At 35.4% G+C, this 19,603-nt stretch overlaps 1 protein-coding gene across 4 annotated transcripts in view; it reads left to right on the top strand.

Annotated features, from left to right (window-relative positions):
- LOC124355067 (myocyte-specific enhancer factor 2) overlaps positions 1 to 19,603 on the top strand; it is a 191,080-nt gene that overhangs the window by 68,910 nt on the left and 102,567 nt on the right. For all 4 annotated transcript variants that reach the window (XM_046805992.1, XM_046805984.1, XM_046805985.1 and 1 more), the window contains exon 2: positions 13,324 to 13,376. The gene's annotated coding sequence lies outside the window, so the exon portion shown is untranslated. The remainder of the gene's footprint in view (positions 1 to 13,323; positions 13,377 to 19,603) is intronic.

The following is a 19,603-nucleotide window of genomic DNA, read 5'->3' as shown; positions in this document are numbered from 1 at the left end:
TTCTATATATAAAACCCTCTATTTTTGATGCAATCTTGCCTTAACTTTATAGTTTATCGTATAGGATGCTTAGCAGTGAGTACCTCCTCGCATGACAGGATAACCGAGAAAAGGGAAAAGACCAGAGCAACGTCTTCGAGGAACGCGGTAAATCTCGGCATGAGTAATTTGACCAAAAGATCGATTCCAGTGGTTCATCAATCCCCTAAGACGATTCTTCTTGTCACTAGTCATCATCGAGAAAATGTATCACAACATATCTCAAATCTTTTCTTTGTAATTTTGGAGTAGTCCATAGTCTATCCAAACATTGCCGTATGGATTAAACACTGCCGTATCTAATTTAGCCACACCTTTTAGTAAAATGGTGTTAGTTCATCAGTAGCTACTATATTAAAAAGTTTGAAGTAAACTTTGAATGTTTACGGTATATCTTTGGACTGTGGAGTCTGACCAACGCCATTTCATGAACTATGTATAAATCCAGTAATTATTTCTTTGGCCGAGGTTTCCAGTTAATGTTATTGCAATCAGTAAGAGTGAGAAGACAAGACCACCGCTTCCCATCGGTAGCGGGAATCTGGGTTATCGTTATCTGTGAGTGACTGATGCCCTGATAACGTTGCAGTGAGGCAATCCTCGCCAGACCGCAGCGACCAGCATAGACCTCACCGCCGCGCTTAGACAGTCGCAATTAGTTCTTAGCTTAGCACAATTTTCTTTTTGTAACAGTCCATTGATTGCCTTCCTGTGAAGGCGTATCTTCTTCCTGTTTCCAATTGGGTACAGTAAAATGATAGTTTAGTTGTGAGTTTTCAAAGGAGCTTGCTCTGTCATGTAAAAAGATGAAATGAGTGTTACATCTTGTTCGACCCTGAAGTCCTTGCCGAGGTAGCATATTTTCCCATAAGCCGACATCTGGTGAATAAACCCACACTCACCCAGGGCGAACGTGGGAGGCATAAAGGTGAACAGAAATAGATAATGATGAATTGTTTCTTATCCAAAGTTATTGAACACATTTTCTTTGTTGGAATCACGTTTTCCAAGAAAGTATGTCGTAATATTGAAAGTATGACTGGATAATCTGTCTGAGAACCTCCTAAAACTCGGGACTTCACTAATGATAGCGGATGGTAGCGGTTTATAAAATTAATAGTGCTTTTGATGAGACCACGTGGTGTTTGTTGGCTTCAACTGAATATTTTTCCATCCAATGAGTTAAAGCTGATTATTCCTAGTTTTAGAAAGGATTGGATTTTAGTGGCTAATACTGGAAGTGCATAAATGTTATGTTTTTAGTAACACATTTACTGTACTGTGTGACAGAATAGTAATGCTTACTTTCTTATTCGGATAAATGGGTCCATGGAGACTATTCTTCAGCTGTTTCAGAATTGGATAAAGAAAAAGTGTTGAGAGTTGTGGTTTGAGTCAGAACCTAATGTTGCCCACCGTTAAAAATTAAACATACTTGCACGGCATACTACTTAATTTTACATGTAACATATAATTTGATGTATTTAAAATTCTAACAAATTAAAATAATTACATAAACTTAATGTAATCTTTCAAGAGAATACGTTTCCACAACGTTAGTGACCGTATTCTGGAAAATATGTGTTCTTTACCTTCATGTATATAGAATAGTTTCTAACAGGAGAAACTCATCAACGTAATATAAACAGCAATTGATAGTATTTTTATCTAAAAATAAATGCAGACGAGACGAGAATAAGACGGTCAAGTATTTGTTAGAAAAGATACAACAACCAGTATTGATAAAAAACCTAAACCAGTTATTATGTCAATTTATCACTAGGAGACAATCCGTATGTAACGGTAATGTGGTTTAACGTGAACCCATTAAATAAAACTGGACTTAGTTTAAAATCCTTGTTGGTTGACCACGTGAATGTTATGCAGAAATGACCGATGATGCACTCCTCTTAGGTCTTTTTAATTCCTATCTTCTAAGATAATTTAGAAGAGGCCACAGTTGTTTGTGACCTTCGTAAATTTAATAAACAATAAGACAATGATTGTAATATTAGGAAATATTCTCCAATATTTCACTCGTGTATTTTGTTATCTATTAATTAAATTCGTTTAACATGTAGTATTTGTTATCTTTTACCACGTTTTTATGATGTGATGCAGAGCCCGACGTATTTCTTTCAACAGAATATTTCCGTTACAAGATGTATTACTATATTCAATCCTGATCTTCAAAGAGTGTAGTTAAAGAAAAATTGCAATTTTTTTATTTGTTTAAATTTTTAAAATAGAAATATAAAACATGTCCTGATACCCAAATTGGACACTGCCCATATTTTACCCAAAGAGGACAAAGTTTACAAGAAAACAAAATTCTTTGAGCATTATATATATATATATATATACATATATGTGTGTGTGTGTATATATACATATATGTGTGTGTGTGTATATATACATATATGTAACATAACATAAATATGTGTTTATATATATATATATATATATATATATACACGAGTATTTATAAACACACACATACATACGTATATGTTATTGATTATAAACCCTCTTCATAAAATAAGTATTGAATTAAAAAAGCCATGGGCTGATTGATATAGTATATTATAGTACTTATATGTAGTATTGATACTCACACTAATTACTTACTAATTATTTGCATATTTATCGTAATGAGCGTAATGTGGAAAGCTGTCTACTCCCATACGCCAATAAAATAACCGTAGGAAATAATGTTTATGTACAATCTATACTTCTATGTAATTATATACAACATTTACTGATCTTTTACAGGGAAATTGTGACGGTCCCTGATTAACATTTAGGCCTACTCCTAACTAGAAAGTCCTTCCTGTAATGTTGCGAACATTCTCATCTTGGTCTCTAAAATTGTAAAAGAGTCTGTTAATGAAATCAACAGTTCTGTGTAAATATTGTTTTGTGACAGCACGACCATATGTTTTAACTAATTTGACCACTATTTTGTTTACATTTATAGTCTTGAATGCATAGAGTAAGCTTGATCGTAACAATTCTTATTTCAACCTTTTCTGCAGTCGCTGTTGAGAACAGAATAAGAAAATATCCAAATAAGAAAATTAAAAGTTTTAGTAAAAATATACTTTTAACTGGACGTTTTAGTAAATATTAATAATGCAGTGCTTGGCCAGTACTGTAATGCAGATATAAAAGACAAAGTTACTGTCTAACTTTTACGATACATTTAAATATTGTTATGAAACCCATCTTATTTGTCTTTTTATAGAAGTAGGCTTCTCAGACCTGCTTGTGTATATATCTTATTGATCGGAACAACAAAGCCAACCCAAATGAGTCACCAGAAATTTTTTATGGGCCAAGTAGACTTCTCAGACCTGTGTATGTATGTTTATATGTTCTTGATCGGGGCAAGTGTGCAGCACTTGGTTAGTACTGCAATGTTGATAAAAAAGACAAAGTTATCTAACTTTTATTATATATTTGCCTCGTACAAAAACCCATCTTAGTTGACAATCGCAGACTTCTCTGTTCTGTGTGGTATATACATTTTCTTGATCGGGAAACCAGGCAAAATCAATTACGGCAAAAAAAATACTAAGACCGGAGAACATTTAAATGGCCATATATATATAGATATTTTGGCATATTTTCTTGATGATGCCAGCAAGGCAATCACAACATTGACGTCGGAAATATAGTTCAGGCGTATTTAAAGTGCTCATACACGTGTAAAACCTACGAAATGGCGAACGAAGCGCGGGTAACCGCTAGTACTTTTTATATAATTAAGTAAGTAGTTCATGAAAGCCGTGTTCAAAAATCGATAATTTGTTTTTTATGCAGCTAAAACATTTAAGCAGAAAATAGATGCCAGTTTGAAATAATGAATGAAGTGTATCGGCTCTTATTAATAAATAAGTGTCAAAATAGAATGCCTGAATGCATAAATAGAATTAGTAGGGTACCTGTAGAAAGTACAGTCAAGTTTGAAGTCGATAAAATTACCATTCTCTACTGCCTTTACATGATGCAAGCTATAAATAATATAGTATACCGTATAGTGTGACAGTATTACTGTATCTACTTATATAACTTAATTGGCAGTTGACAAATTCGGTTTGGATGTTTGAAATAAACAATCTACGCTAATGCGAAAACTTAATTTTGTAACTAAAGCAAAATAAACAAAACGAGATTATACGAGGCACGTATTTTGCACTCCATAATATCAACGCATTGAAACACTCCAATTACGTTTTCGCGGCGCCAATAATTTTCAAATATAATATGAGGATGAAACGAGTCCAATCTCACGTTAACCGAATTACCGTGATTTTGGAAGCCCCACTAGCGAGCAATGTGAACCCCGTGCCCTGTGACGTAGGTACACAATCATCAGTCACAATTGTAAGGTCTTCGCCACGACCTTGGGCAGCCAACACGCCCTGCCCGCCCTTTGTTACCAGTCTTCCTAAGACTTCCCTGATTTTCCTCCCTTTCAAACGTTCATACAAACCCTTCAAGATTACGCCTACACGACTAATTTCGTTGTGGCTGGCGCTATTGTGACCGTGGTGGTGGAGGAGGAAACTGGAAGGAGGCGGGTTATTGAACTCCTGAATTTATTGACGTCGTTAATTGTTTTAGTGTAAGTCGTCTTCGACATTTTCTCAAGTAGTATGTTCGTAAAGTAGGATTTTAGTAAGTGCTACTGTAACAATTTCGTGATTATATTCATAAAATAAATTTCTGCGCTGAATGTTCATACTCAGTAATTAGTATTATTTAAATTTTAATTAGTTTCCATTTAACTCGTATGTGCCCGTAGATCCATTATTGGGGTAGGAGGAAACTCCAGAACGTTGCAGGAGACTTTTTAAGTCATCTAGGTCTTGTTCAACGGGTTAATGATGATAGTATGCAATTAATTTAAGTTTAGTAATCGTACAACATATTCAATATTTTTTAATCATAGTCTGTGAAGATGATAAAAAAACGAGATGAATCTCTGAGATAAAAATACAAGTTGTTGGTAATAAATAGAATATACTCATTGGAGAGAATGTTATTCGTTGGAATTAGGAAAATTGTGTCCTTTAGCGATAGATCAAGGAAAATCACTGCAATGTCTAATAGGTATGTTAGTAACATTAAATTAACTGGTTCTTTCGGATACACAGTTACTTTTAGGTCATAACTGCTATACGTTATTTTCCGGGAATATAAAAAGGTTGAAGTAAAAGACAAACGAATCTACCGTAACCTTAAAAGCGTGTAAACCAAATGTTCGAGACAGAAATTCTGGGTAGTTGAATAAAAGAGCTCAGGTGGATCAGACGGACACACACGTGTCTTAATACAACCAAACACGAGAATATTCTAATTAAGAATGTCTTGTTATACTTATAATATTTTTATAAATGCTCCCTTTAATAGAGTGGCTATTCGTTTACAGGATGGGATTCGTAAACGAGGCCCAAATAATAACAGTTTGATATTTAAATGTAAATTTTCTAAAATACTTATATGGAGATTACAATTTTATTTATTTATATGTCATTCCATTCTTTGTCCTTTTATATTCATACCGTACAGTAAAAGTCCAGATTATCCTTATTTCGACTGTTTAATTTTGTTTTTTTTTTTTACTTTCAAGTAACATATTGTTTATAATTAATACGTATAATTCCCTTGGAAAACATAAAAACGTTAATATTCTCTACATACAAATGTCCAAGATTATGGTTTAATTATTTAATAAAAAACCCGCACCAATTGCGTTTTCTTAACACAAATACAAGTTGGTTTTCACCATTGTGCTTTATATGTAGAATGTAAGATTTTTAATTTCTCACAATCCATACGCCCAATCTTTTATGGTATAATGTTTTATAATTCTATATACAGCATAGAACAGTAAACTTCTATGTTGTTATACAGTTAATTTTCAGCATAAAGTATAGTCTACTTTAATGGAAGTGTTCACTTCAGACATCTATATAATCGTTGCTTAAATTATTCTGGTCAAAGCTGAATTAAAAACCCAAGAAACCCATTGTAGTACCATTTGGCATTCGGCGCCGAATAGCTTGAAGTATTAGTTCAAAGAAATGGAGCTAAAATAGTTTTATACATTCGGAAATCATATAAGGTCAAAGGAGCAGCAGATGTATAAAAAAGAATTTTTATTTGACATTTAAATGTGTTATAGAGATTTATTCCATGATACAGATATAAATTAATATTTACGAAGTAAACAATAATGATAATCACCACAATAAATAATTGGTTGATACTTGGTTAAGAATTTTTAATTTGATACCACGTGGAGTAAATGAAACCGTAATGTGTTTTGTTGAACGGTTTACCGGCGGAGGAGGGGGGGTGTAATAAGTCAATAAGGAAGTTATGGCGCGGGCGGGAGGGGCTGCTAAGGTCGCAGGTAGACCTTGATGTTACAGTTTATGGTCGAGCGGACACGCACCCCGTGGTCTCTGACGTCACGCCCTCCCCCTCCCCACACACACCTGGTAATGGTAACTAACCACCGTTTATACACCTCTCCCCCCACACATATTAAAGTTGCTCACGATGCTCCGGTCCCGTCTTTGAGACCTTTTAAATAGATTTACCGGTTTACTTTATTACAGTTGCTATCCCGGGTTATCGTGCAGTCTCGTACAGTTTAATCGCTAAATATACATCGCTGTGAAACACTAATGCGCTACGTTACGAACTGAGTCCTTTTTTGGATTTAATGTCCATCCCTCTTTTCATCCCTTCTCTTTCATATTGTTTCTCAAAGTAAGCAGCATTGAATGTATAAAATTTATAACTTTGCCCGGCACAAATAAAAAACCATCTTGATTTTGAGCGAATTTGGTACTTTGTTTGCCGTTCGCTCGGAAAAAAGTACACGAAAGTTTATTAAAAATGACATTATTAAACAATTGTGATTTGTAATAGGGTATTAAGATCGCTCAGAGGTTCTCAGGTTTATCTCTAAAAAGGTCTCGTAAAAACATTCTTTAACATCTTAAGGGCTAAAAATAAAATAATACATTCATAACTTGATAAAAGATAAATATGATGTATAAAGGAAAGATGCACGTCCTAACAGAAGAGAAAGTAATGGCAGTTGATAATTTTTAACCATCGTAAAACTTGATTTAAAGACCTCATTAATTAAATTCTTTTGGGAGGTACTTGGAAGGATGGATACGTGCCAATAGATGTAAATTGAAATGAAAATAATCGTTATTTGAATGAGGTTTTCTGTGTGATTATTAAGAAAAATACGTATATTGGGTAATAACACTTATTGCTTAACTCATTATTTTGAGCTAAATTCCATCTTAGTAGTTATCTATATTATAGAAGAAATGAAGATTAAACAGTAAGAAATAAGTGAGACAAGAGCAAATATTGGTATCAAGGATCTCATATTAGTATTTAATTACCAGAACACCCTGTTCCGTCGTTTGCTGGTGGCGCGTTTGCGTTTGCCCTGACTGTAGGATTCGGTAATCTGTGGGAGGGATATCGCCGTTAAGATACTCTGTCCTCGATGGGTTTGATGTAGTTAACTGTAGAAAATTGGAATTCAGTTACAGCATGTTAAATGCTTTTGTTAAAACTCTTTCTTAAATTTGGTTTCCCAGGCTTTTTGTGTACGATAAATAATCTGGTTTTGTTCAGTTAACCGATTTTGGTGCAAGGGTATCACTTTATTTATAGTTCGACATCTCCATAAGATCTCAGGCCCACGCCTTCGTGAATCAAACATAATAGATTTGCGCCAGAGTGCTTTGCCGATTGTTGTGATGTGAATGCTACAGTCATAATTTTAATTTATCTTATAAGGCGCGTGGTCTAAATTGTATGTGCTTCACGTTGCTTCTCTAGATGTGGCAAATCCACACAATAGGGTTTTGTGGCAAGTGCGTTTAGATAGCCTAGCCTTTATGAGGGTATCCATCCAACAGTGAGTGTGCTAGGCTGGATGTTGCATGATTATCAAGTGGGCCATAATGTAAGGTAGGGCGATCCGTTGTCGTATATTCAGTTTTGTCTTGCAGATTTTGTTTACGGGTGTGTTCCTACACATAGGGTTTGAGATCGAAGTAAATTCTTTTGCTCTTGCTCACAATTTTGTCTTGTTTGGCTTCAGTCAACATTGGATCATGAGGAGAAGTCGGCACTGCGCAGGCGCCACAGGGGCTTGTTTCTAATCTGGCTGAGTGCAGTGTTTTTCCACTGTCTTAATCGGCACAAGGTTACAGTTGCTGCGTTCACTTTAGCTCAAGATGTGTTTATTCACCAGATGAGTGCTTCTGTGGAGGTATTCACTTATATCCTTATCGAAATGAAATATAAATGGAAAATAATGGAAATCACTTCTGAAGTCTCGGCATCTCTTTTTTGCGCTCTCTTTGTTCGTCTTTATTACACTTTTGTGCTTGAAGAGGTATCGTTAGACGAGTTGAGGTTGTTGGATCACACTCTCCATCCGTTGATTTGGCAATAGCCGTGGCTGTAAAGATGTTACCGGCTTTTTCCATGACACAGTGGGCCATTATCTGGTTTCTATCATCCCTGGTGTGATATCTGACTGCAAAGCCAGTATACGTCATTACCAGGTCGTTCACAAGTCTTCCGTTCCAAAAGAGTTGAAAACCGGATTGGAATCCTTTTTAATTAGGAAGGTCTGACTATTGCTACACCAGCATGGGCGAACTCTTTTTACTGTGAATCCCATGTCGGAATTGTGTTCTCTACGTCCACATTCGAATCAGCAACAGGATGACGACACAAAAGGTTCCCTGCCGCCCCTGTATCTGGCATTGGTTTTGTTTTCGAAGTTGCCACAGAGTTTTTTTAGCTACATGATGGCTCAAATGTAGCGTGTTCTACACCGATGAGGTATTCCGGCAGCACGGTTTGGTCTGAAACAAAAGAGAAGACCTGCACATGTTGACGTTTGGTGTAACATTAGTAACATAATGTTAACGCTGATAAACCGATACAACGGTGTATCAAAGGACCCGACAGTACGTAACGAACGTAGTAACGGTTGTCCGGGTTGGTGAACATTGATATCGCTGACACAAAATGTTTCCCTGTCCATGCTTATTAATCGTAGATAGTTTCAGGTTGTGTCCAATAACCAACACAAAAAGTCATGAGACTCACTGGCAGTGTTGGTTTAACGTCCTGACTAATATAACTTCTGTCAAAAGTTACTTACTTAGTTGGCCATTGACCTTTTCACACCCAAAATCAGTAGGGATCTTCCGTAGACCAAGAGGAATCTACGGACCAATATTCTGTTCTTAGGAGTTTTCTGTTAAAAGGTATCGCACAAACTAATGGACAACGACACAATTTTAAGAAGGCCAAGTTTTGATAACATCGTTGTGGTAATCTTTTCACTTACTTATATAATATTTGGAAGTTCAGTGGTCGAAGTGGTCAGTAATGTGTGCACTTGTAATATACTGGGAAATCTAAAGATTTGCAGGAGTAAAGAAGCGTGTTGGATTAGAATCACGTCTGTATGCAAATGCATGCATCACACATTTATAGATAAGGAGGCATACATGCTACATACATGCTAGCTAGCTGTTGGTGATGTAAGGAGTGGTGTAGATCTTACGTAGAGCGTGAAACAGTATTTTGCAATGCGATTTTTCACAAAAGCAAAATGTTAAGGTCTTTCTTGGTTCCTGCTGTGTTCTCAGATATTAGTAACGATTGCGTTTCAGTACAATTTTGAATCTACTCGTAATTTTTTTAACGTTAACTATTGTGTGGTTTATGCGTCTTTGAAGTCCATACATTGTAATTAACCAGTTTTAGGACGCACGTATTGTGGCTACTTCACAGTAAATGCTTCAATATTCGAGTGATCACAAGTGCTTATTGAAGTCTCGTTTTTTTTATTTATATATATTAAAACCTAAATGCTTTGGTAAAATTTAAGGATATCGTCAATATTTCAAAATCAAGGAAACTTTAATTTATTAAGTAAATAAGGGTTAACGTCGTGCACGCTGCTAGGGCTTCTTTAAACAAAATATCGTGCCTTTACAAGGGATGTTCTTGTGTTATTGGAGACTTTGCTTCAATAGGTTCCATGTTCATGTTTTTTTTTTTTGTTTTTTTATGGTTAATATATATTCAAAAGTGACATTTTCCCATAGCAGAAACCTTATTAATTAAACACTATTCGTTAGTAAAACCTTCCATTGACCCTGTTCTGTTTCAGCTATATCGAAGAAGGTTACACCTGCATTCAACGTGTGTTATAAGGAACGCCTATGAAGTCCAACAAACGGTTATTTCTAAGGTTTTTTTAATGCTGCGTCAAAAGTGCAATCCTTTTGTGATTTGAAATAAGGAATGTAGGTAACAATGGGTACTTTTACAATAAATTGTAGAGTTACAGCAGTGGTTGCACTGTTACTCTGCATGCAACCAGAACTTGGGTCTTAGATCACGTGACCTTGTCGTAAAATAAAGGAAGGTGCTGAAGAAAATTAATATTTTTGATAGTACCGTCCAAGTAGTAGGAGTAGATAATTGGATTCACCGAATGTTAACACACAAATGTCGCCCTAATGATAATGCTGCAGGGGGGGGCGCGTAGTCGAAGGTCAGTTTAGTACAGTCGCGTGCGAGAGTGCACTGCCGCTATTTATAGCCCTGGAGACTATTTCTGCGGTGTTCAACTCTTATCGGCCCTTCATAACTGTTACTGTTTGTTACACGGCTAGTTGTTACATGTTACGGTTACCTGTCGGCAAAGTTGTGTTGCCATAGTTACGGCCGCCTTGCGACTGGAAGTGTTCTATTTTACGATCTTTCGGCATGGGCTGGACATGAACAGGAAAACTGAGGCGGAAAACTTGAGGATCGTCATTCAACCCGTTCATCGGACATGTATGGCGTCTCTTGCGGCATTGTAACATCATCATCAGTATTTTATAGTCTAATAATAGTAGAGATTTGCGTACAATATTTCCCAGAATACTACCTGAGTTCATATACAAAGTAAAATAAATTTATACAGATTTATATCAGATTTGCTAGGTGGTGTAGGTCTTTAATGTATAAAAAATTTATAGAAGTTTAGACATCTTATATCCGATCCCTTAGTCAGATAACACACATGTGACAATGCACTTAATAAAAAAACAGCTGGATATAGAAATTCAAATCCAAAAGATTGCATCTTGCATAGCGTATGGGATGACGTACGTGACTTGCTATAACTTCCAGTTTTGTCGTATTTTCCTAAATATCCTCAGGTTGATGTTGAAATTTACATCCAAGAGAATGCATCTTGCAGGGCGTATGGGATGACGTACGTGACTTGCTATAACGGCCAGTTTTGTCGTATTTCCCTAAATATCCTCACTCCTCAGGTTGGTATTGAAATTTACATCCAAGAGAATGCATCTTGCAGGGCGTATGGGATGACGTACGTGACTTGCTATAACGGCCAGTTTTGTCGTGTTTTCCTAACAATTCTCTTTTCACGTCCCGTTTTCTGCTCAAACAGTATTTCGTTGTCTATAACTTTTTCAAGAATTTTTTCACAAAAATTCCACTTTTTATTTCGTTTGGCTTAATTGACCTTCAATTCCAACGAAAAGGGACATCCTGCCACGAATCACACTACTTCACTGTTTCCACTTATCTGTTCACTTTTTTCCCAATTGCATTTCGCCTTTAATGTTCCACGTGTATGCAGGTACTCAAGTTTTCTTACTGATAATGATCTTCATGCTACTTCATAAGCTTACTCCTATAATTACCTTTCCTACCAACCTATACTTATTTCTTTTATCGTCGTAAGTTTATCATCATTATATTTCGATCTTATTAACCGAATACAATATAGTCGCTGGCCATCAACTAAATGGATCGCGTAAAGTGATGGAATCAGTTTTTGACTAGATTTTTTTGAAGTCTGAGTTCTAGCCGTTTAAGATAAATTCCCTAAAGATAAAAAATTATAAGAAAAATTTATCGCTCCCCGACGAATTTTAAGCATTTCATCTGGAATTTTGGGCAATTTTGCATCTAAACCCTGGGAATATAAGGATGTGAATAATATCAAGGAATTGCATGTCTGAATGATTTATGCCTTAATGAAATCTTCGATTGATCGTATGCCCTATTATATGAATTACAATTTTCGTAATCCAGTCCTTTATTGATAGTAATATATGTTAAAGAAGCTCACTCAATACTCCTCAGAACTGCTTTATAAATTGTTTTATATACTTTATTACATTATGAAAGTCGTAGTGTTTTACAAAAAAAGTGTTCACGAGATTTAAACCATAGAGCACAGAATACAAGGCTCTATGATTTAAACAGTAAACAAGTACAATGCAGTACTGCCGCTAGAATCCAAACTGTGTTCTCGGCCATAGCTGTTCTGTTTTGTGTATGCGCTAACATTCTATTTTGTAAGAAATAATTCATTTATTTTGTAAACTTACATACATAGCAATGTTAAACTTATAGTTTTATAATGCTAATAACTTGGTTTCCATTAGCCATTAGTTTAATTGATAAACATCATTCGCCGACTCTCGCTGTAAGCACATACGTTTAAGCGTTATGCCGCTGCTAAGTTATTAATGCCTACAGATAGCAACGGCGGGTCTACCTTTTTTCCGAAATATCGATTATCCGAAATAGAAAGTACCATCAACTCCGGATAGATTCAAGATTTTTATTGTTGTAGACTGTACAGCATGACAATGGTCAAAGGTCACTAAGGCTAGAATAATTTCCAGTTAAAGTTAGATTTAACTACGTCAAAATACTCACAGACCTCATATAAACAGTTTTCGACTAAGAAGCTCTTAACTGCTGATTTAAATTTATTGTACGGCAATTTCTTGATATTATTTGGTAAAACATTGTACATTTTTATACCCGTTGAATTTCTAGTGCCGTTATGGTCACGAAGGATCAGTATATATTGTAGTAACAATGTTATGTGAGAACAGTACTTTTATGTAGTACCTTTGATTATACAAGTTATAAAAGAGATAACTTACACAGTACTATAAATGAGGTACGATAAATTTGAGCGCGCGGACTGCCATCTTTGGAGTGGGACGTCAGGTAGCAGATACTTGAACAGTAAAATCGGTTACGTGTGCAGGCCTAGCGTCGGACCTCACAACTAACTAAACAATTCCCGGACCTTAACACATCACGTCCGTATGAATGATGTATCTCCTGTGTAACTAATATAATAAACGTTGTTAACTTTGCCAACAGGTGGCGGAGTGGCGGGCTGGACTCTGAGCGGGAACATGACACGGCACTGTGTGGTAAGTGATTTATTTCTCTTAATTATATACGCTTTTAAATACATTTCTCCGCTTAAAACTGATCTCGTCTTGTGTGAGGTGATATGAACGTGTTCGTTGGTTAATAGTACCTTAATTATATACGCTTTTAAATACATTTCTCCGCTTAAAACTGATCTCGTCTTGTGTGAGGTGATATGAACGTGTTCGTTGGTTAATAGTACCTTAATTATATAAGCTTTTAAATACATTTCTCCGCTTAAAACTGATCTCGTCTTTGTGAGGTGATATGAACGTGTTCGTTGGTTAATAGTACCTTAATTATATAAGCTTTTAAATACATTTCTCCGCTTCAAACTGATCTCGTCTTGTTTGAGGTGATATGAACGTGTTCGTTGGTTAATATTACCTTAATTATATACGCTTTTTAAATACATTTCTCCGCTTAAAACTGATCTCGTCTTGTTTGAGGTGATATGAACGTGTTCGTTGGTTAATAGCACCTTAATTATATACGCTTTTAAATACATTTCTCCGCTTAAAACTGATCTCGTCTTGTGTGAGGTGATATGAACGTGTTCGTTGGTTAATAGTACCTTAATTATATAAGCTTTTAAATACATTTCTCCGCTTCAAACTGATCTCGTCTTGTGTGAGGTGATATGAACGTGTTCGTTGGTTAATAGTACCTTAATTATATAAGCTTTTAAATACATTTCTCCGCTTCAAACTGATCTCGTCTTGTGTGAGGTGATATGAACGTGTTCGTTGGTTAATAGTACCTTAATTATATACGCTTTTAAATACATTTCTCCGCTTCAAACTGATCTCGTCTTGTGTGAGGTGATATGAACGTGTTCGTTGGTTAATAGTACCTTAATTGCGTAGTTCTTGTCATTTGTATAAGCACAATTTGAGCTCCAGCAACTGAAATGCTCCGGTTCTTGTTCTTAAAAACAAATTTGTAGATTACTCCTAAGTCAAAATAGAGTGACAAGAATGTCATGATTGCTTCATCTTATATTTATCATGTTTATTTCTGGTATCCTAATATTATCTACAAGATTGTTTTTGTAACGCTCAGAAACGTTTAATATGAATTCTAAACGTACTTAAAAGAGCAAATTTTAATAAGGTTTTACGTTGTTTGATCAGTGATTCTTATTAAATCAATTTAAATTTAAGAAATGCTCACGAAGTTGTATTTAAAATAACTTGCGTATTGCGATTAAATAGAAAGTTACATTAGGCTAAAAACTGTATGAATCTGTAATGCAAATTTATAGTCAAGAAAAAACTGATTATTATCTAGTTAAACTACGTTCAAAACCCAAACCACAGTTTGATTGACACAAATGTGCTTTCATAATAAATACTATTCGGCGTTCTAAGCTTGTTTGATAATAAAATAGCGAGCGACTAGACACTAGACATGCAGAAGCTATTTACTCGTCTGTAACAATCCAACACTGCTTTCATAGCTACTCGTAGATTGTGTGACTGGAAGTCTGCAGACTCAAGAGAGGCGCGCGACACGCAAATTCTTACCCACATAATAAATAGTTCTGAGATCCTGTCCAATAAATCTTAGTTCTTCCAGGGGTGAAATTTATCATTGTTACCTAGACTCGGCATGCAAACTAAAATATTCGTAAAAATAATCCCCTGTTATATTTGCTCGAATGCTTCAGATTGGGGACTGCTGACCAATCTTGTGGAGGTCCTTTAGTAGGTCCAGGGGCATTTACAATTTGATTCTTACTATATATATATATGGAAAGTACTCAAGAGTGGGTATTTAGAATTATTTAATTTTAAAATAGGCTTTAACACAAAAACTAATGAAATCAGTTACAGAGGGGTTAGTGCAAAAGAATAAAATTGTTTAACTAAACTCAATCATACGATGTGATGTACCTTATAAACACCTGCTGGCCACAGTTGTATTGATTATTGACATATACAGAGTATTCATCATGCCGTTCCCTACATCACATCCAGTACATCGGGTGGAAATTTATAATAATTTACACAACGTATATGCCTATTTAGTAATGTATTACTGTGAAGGGATTTGAACAAAAATAAATACTACTCAAAAATCAGTTTTGTGATCAGATTGTGATCATAACACGTAAAATATATTGGAATCGTTTTCGTTAAACTTTTAAATTAGTATCGTGGGTCGAAATTTTAACGTATCTATGTATTAAAACGTGTTTCAAAATATTCAAATTAAATTTTACAAATTATTCTATTGTTTTGTAATCTGTGTTGATTCTTAGCGTTGTCACCATTTAATTTGTGAATCGTAATGAGAGGTTTTCATCGGATAATTTTAAGGTATAAAATCATCTTCCTCTTTGAAATATTGTTGTGTACATTCTACCAGCTTCTTCTTATTCGAGTGTAATACTTAATTTAAAAACAATCAATCCAATAATCATTTAATTTTCTTTTTGTTATGTGGATCTAATGACGTGTTCTTTGAACACAAAAGGCCTCTCAAAAGTAAAATAAAATAATAAATTGGAGTGTTTGTTTTAAAATTAAATAATGTTGACAGTTGAAATTTTACAATCTATGGTTTTTAACAATTATAGGCATTTCGGGAGTTGCTTATCACTAACCTCATGTTAACTAGTTTATGTTTTAACCAAAGTAGGAATATAGCCTACAGTAAGTGGCGCGAGGAACGCTGGATTTTGTAGAAATAAAATCATAAGTGTTGAAGGCTGTAAGATAGACCGTTTTGAATGTAGTGTGAGTTGTCCATTTTTGAAAACACCTTGATTTAGTAGGCTGTGGGCTGTCCAGTGTTGCCATATAGTGCACCATCGACAGGGTGGAAGGGTAGGGGAGAGCAACCATCCTGCCTCTAACTAAGCTATCACTGCCACTGCTCTGTTACTGACAACACGTTCAAACTGACGGTTCTGTAAACAAATGCAATGAAAGGGTAACATGACGGCTACACGCATTAGACTGCATGCACTGGACGTATACGTAGTAGATACAGCTTGGTTATACAAGAGTTCGTGTTTACTGACATTCCGTAGTTATGTAAAAAGAAGTCAATCATTTTTTTATTTTGCACAACATTCAGAAAACCCCCATTACAAGTTTAATTTGTTATTTAGGATATGTTTTAATAAATTTTTTAGTTAACTTAATAAATTTTGGTAATTTATAGTGTGTGTTTTTTTTTATTTTTTACATTGACAAATCATTTCTCAGAGATAGAAATTGAGTAGTTTGCAAATGAAATGGTAACAACAACACAGTTGCAAATAAATCAGTTATGTATTTCCAAGACCCATATAGGCATATAAACTAAAATGTTATATCACATATGCGGGATAAAGGTATACCTAGTAGCAGAGGAATGGATTGGACGCTCCATCGTTCATTAATATGTTAAATTAACAATCCATGGACCGCATTGTTATGGGAAACCGAAACGTGAGATTGAACCGTGCAGTTTCCTGGAAAGCCACCGATTGATTGATATAACAAACAGGATATTGGAGAATGTATGGCGTAATCTACTGGTTAAAAAATTATATTCGCAACGCATGTTGTAGACTTTTAACAACAAATAAAGATGAAATATCGCTGCTACTATATTTATGTGTCAAGATTATTGTAAAATTCGTCAGTGATGCTATTTCCAGTGTAGGTTTAACTGGAAGGTATAAACCAGTCTCACATGAACGAACCCTTCTGGAGTGGGCGTGACCATGAAAGGCTACATAAAAACTACAAGTCAACAGCGGTACGACGAGGTTAGCAGCAAGTCGAAGCTTATTCCACATATCTACTTCAACATGCTCAGGAAAGTTCCATATCATCCATCCTAGAGGGGAAACTCCGTTATACAGCACGGAGCGATACCTGTGTAACAACGATGGTGTACACAAAATGATGCATCAACTAAGATTCTTCTTTCCACTTTAGAAGACTCCTGCTTGCGAAACAACCTTGCTTGTGGGTCTATAGAAGATCATATTTGATGAAATTTCTCATGATCCTACTGGTCTAGCCCATTGGAAGAAGGATTTGGTTTACGAGTAAAAGCAGCTAGCACTGTTTTGATCAGGTTTAGGGTCGTATAGTTGATTTTAGTTATGTGGTTTGCTATTCAGACGCTCGGTAGAAAAAAACCTTACCGATCTTACCAAAGTGTGAATGTTGTGTCACAGATAAATAGCGATGATAATAGAGGAAGACCGGGAGTCGGGAGGCCAATGGCACAGTGTTGTCTTCATCAACAGCTCCAATTCTGTCGGTTATAAGCACAGGTGAATCCTAGACATTGCAATTGTAGAAGTTGGTAACCTTTTGCTTCGTCACTCAACTTTTTGAATGTCTCCAGCAATCTATTTCTAATTTTATTTTTAGGCCAAAATACTAAGCCTGGATTTATACATTCAAGACTACTTAATAGTACCGTCGTATTCGCTTATGCAATGTCACTTTGAATGAAAACCGCTTAGGGTACCTGAAACATGTTCTCCTTTTCATGGGTGTATTATTCCTCATAGACGTAATAATCGTGTCATTAAAAGATTGAGCAGCAAAGAGAGGGCAAGATTAAAATATCACACCAGCTTTAAGATGAAAGCAGGTGGTGGACAGTATTTCAAATAGTCTAGACGCAAGGACAATTATATATTTCTACTCAAGAATTGTTCAGTCAACTAACTTCATGCATACGATTTCAGGGGGAGAACGACCCTTGCCTTCTGTAACCAGACCATCGCACCAGGGCAGATGTCGACTTGATAGTAGGTCGAAAGAATGATACCTAGGAGATTTTAACCTCGTTCCAGAAATCTTAAAAGATAATATATTACAAACTGTACCAATGAATGAAGATCACTCATACCAATCATAACCCCGGAGCATTAAAGTCACCATCATCAACAGTATTTCGAGATAACTGAAGACATCAGCATGAAGTACAAGCAAGAAAATCTCCTGCTTCTAGGTATACGAATTTCAAATTGTTCTGGAGTGAAAGAAGTAAACTTTCACTTTCAAAGAATACTTTAGGATCAGACAATTGTAAGGAATATATTTTGATGACACTGAGTAAGATACTCTCCCCTTTATTGCAGTTGGCCTAAATCATTATTTACTGTCAAGCGTGAGACCCAGTAATATTGCTGGGGTTGGAAATATCTCAAAAATTCGTAGACCACGGAAATTATGTTGTGATGAAATTCTTAATGGGTTATTATTGTTATTAATGTTTATGATCTCCTCTGAAGATTCAAAAGACCACATTTGTGGACACAAGATCACCCGGGCAAATATTCCTATTGTTATTTCTGTAAAGACGTATTCAGATGAGGTGGAGGTGATTGGTTTGATCTTGGAACTGGTAACCGCAACTTGTGACACTCCGCTAACAGTCACTTTGACAACGTGACTAACAGTTACCTCGGTGACACTATTGAGTTTCGTAATTGAAGCTAACTGCAATAAACTTGTCTAGGCACGTGTAGCCAGCCGGGGTAATAGAGTAATAAGGGTTCCAGAGTTTGGAATGACATTAAATACCGGTAGAGCGTTTTTAATTTATTCGATGAACCTCGTAGAAGGTATTATTAGTTTTCTAGAACATTAAAAGGCATCTCAATGCCGTATTAAAAATTGTTGGACTTGCACTAGACTTTATTAAATTTTCAGATTTACATAAAAAAGATAACTACTTTATTATGTGTTATTAAATATTTGTAATTATCCTAGTGGTGAAGATGCGAGATATTATTTAGAAGAGCTGACTTGCAAAAATTCTTTTAAAGCAAAGGTACGATGTATTTAGTGTTCTTTGTTCGTAATGCTGGTATTATTTTCGCTCTAGTTATTTTTTGGGTGGTTTGCTAAAGAACATTGGATTGCATTTTTAATGATATAGCAAATTAATATAATTATAATATAATAAATAATAAAACACATTTCTCGGGGTAGCACGGACCGTGATATTTGTCTAGAATCGTCTTGTTATTTCCAAAAATTGAAGACTTGATTTAAAATTACAAATTTTAACTCTAACGAGTAAAATAAACCGACTCATACATTTTATTTTTTGAAATTAATTAGATTTAGTATTATCATGAATGCGCCACATCACGGATACGCCATATCATGAATGTTGTGACAGAGGCAGCAATCTAATTTTGTTACTTTTGATATTTTTCTTTGAACTCACTTTGGAATTAGTTTTTTCCTCAAGAAAGTTT

This window comes from Homalodisca vitripennis, chromosome 2, assembly GCF_021130785.1.
Source record: "Homalodisca vitripennis isolate AUS2020 chromosome 2, UT_GWSS_2.1, whole genome shotgun sequence".
NCBI classification, from domain to species: Eukaryota; Metazoa; Arthropoda; class Insecta; order Hemiptera; family Cicadellidae; genus Homalodisca; species Homalodisca vitripennis.
This window is presented reverse-complemented; position numbering and strand designations above follow the sequence as displayed.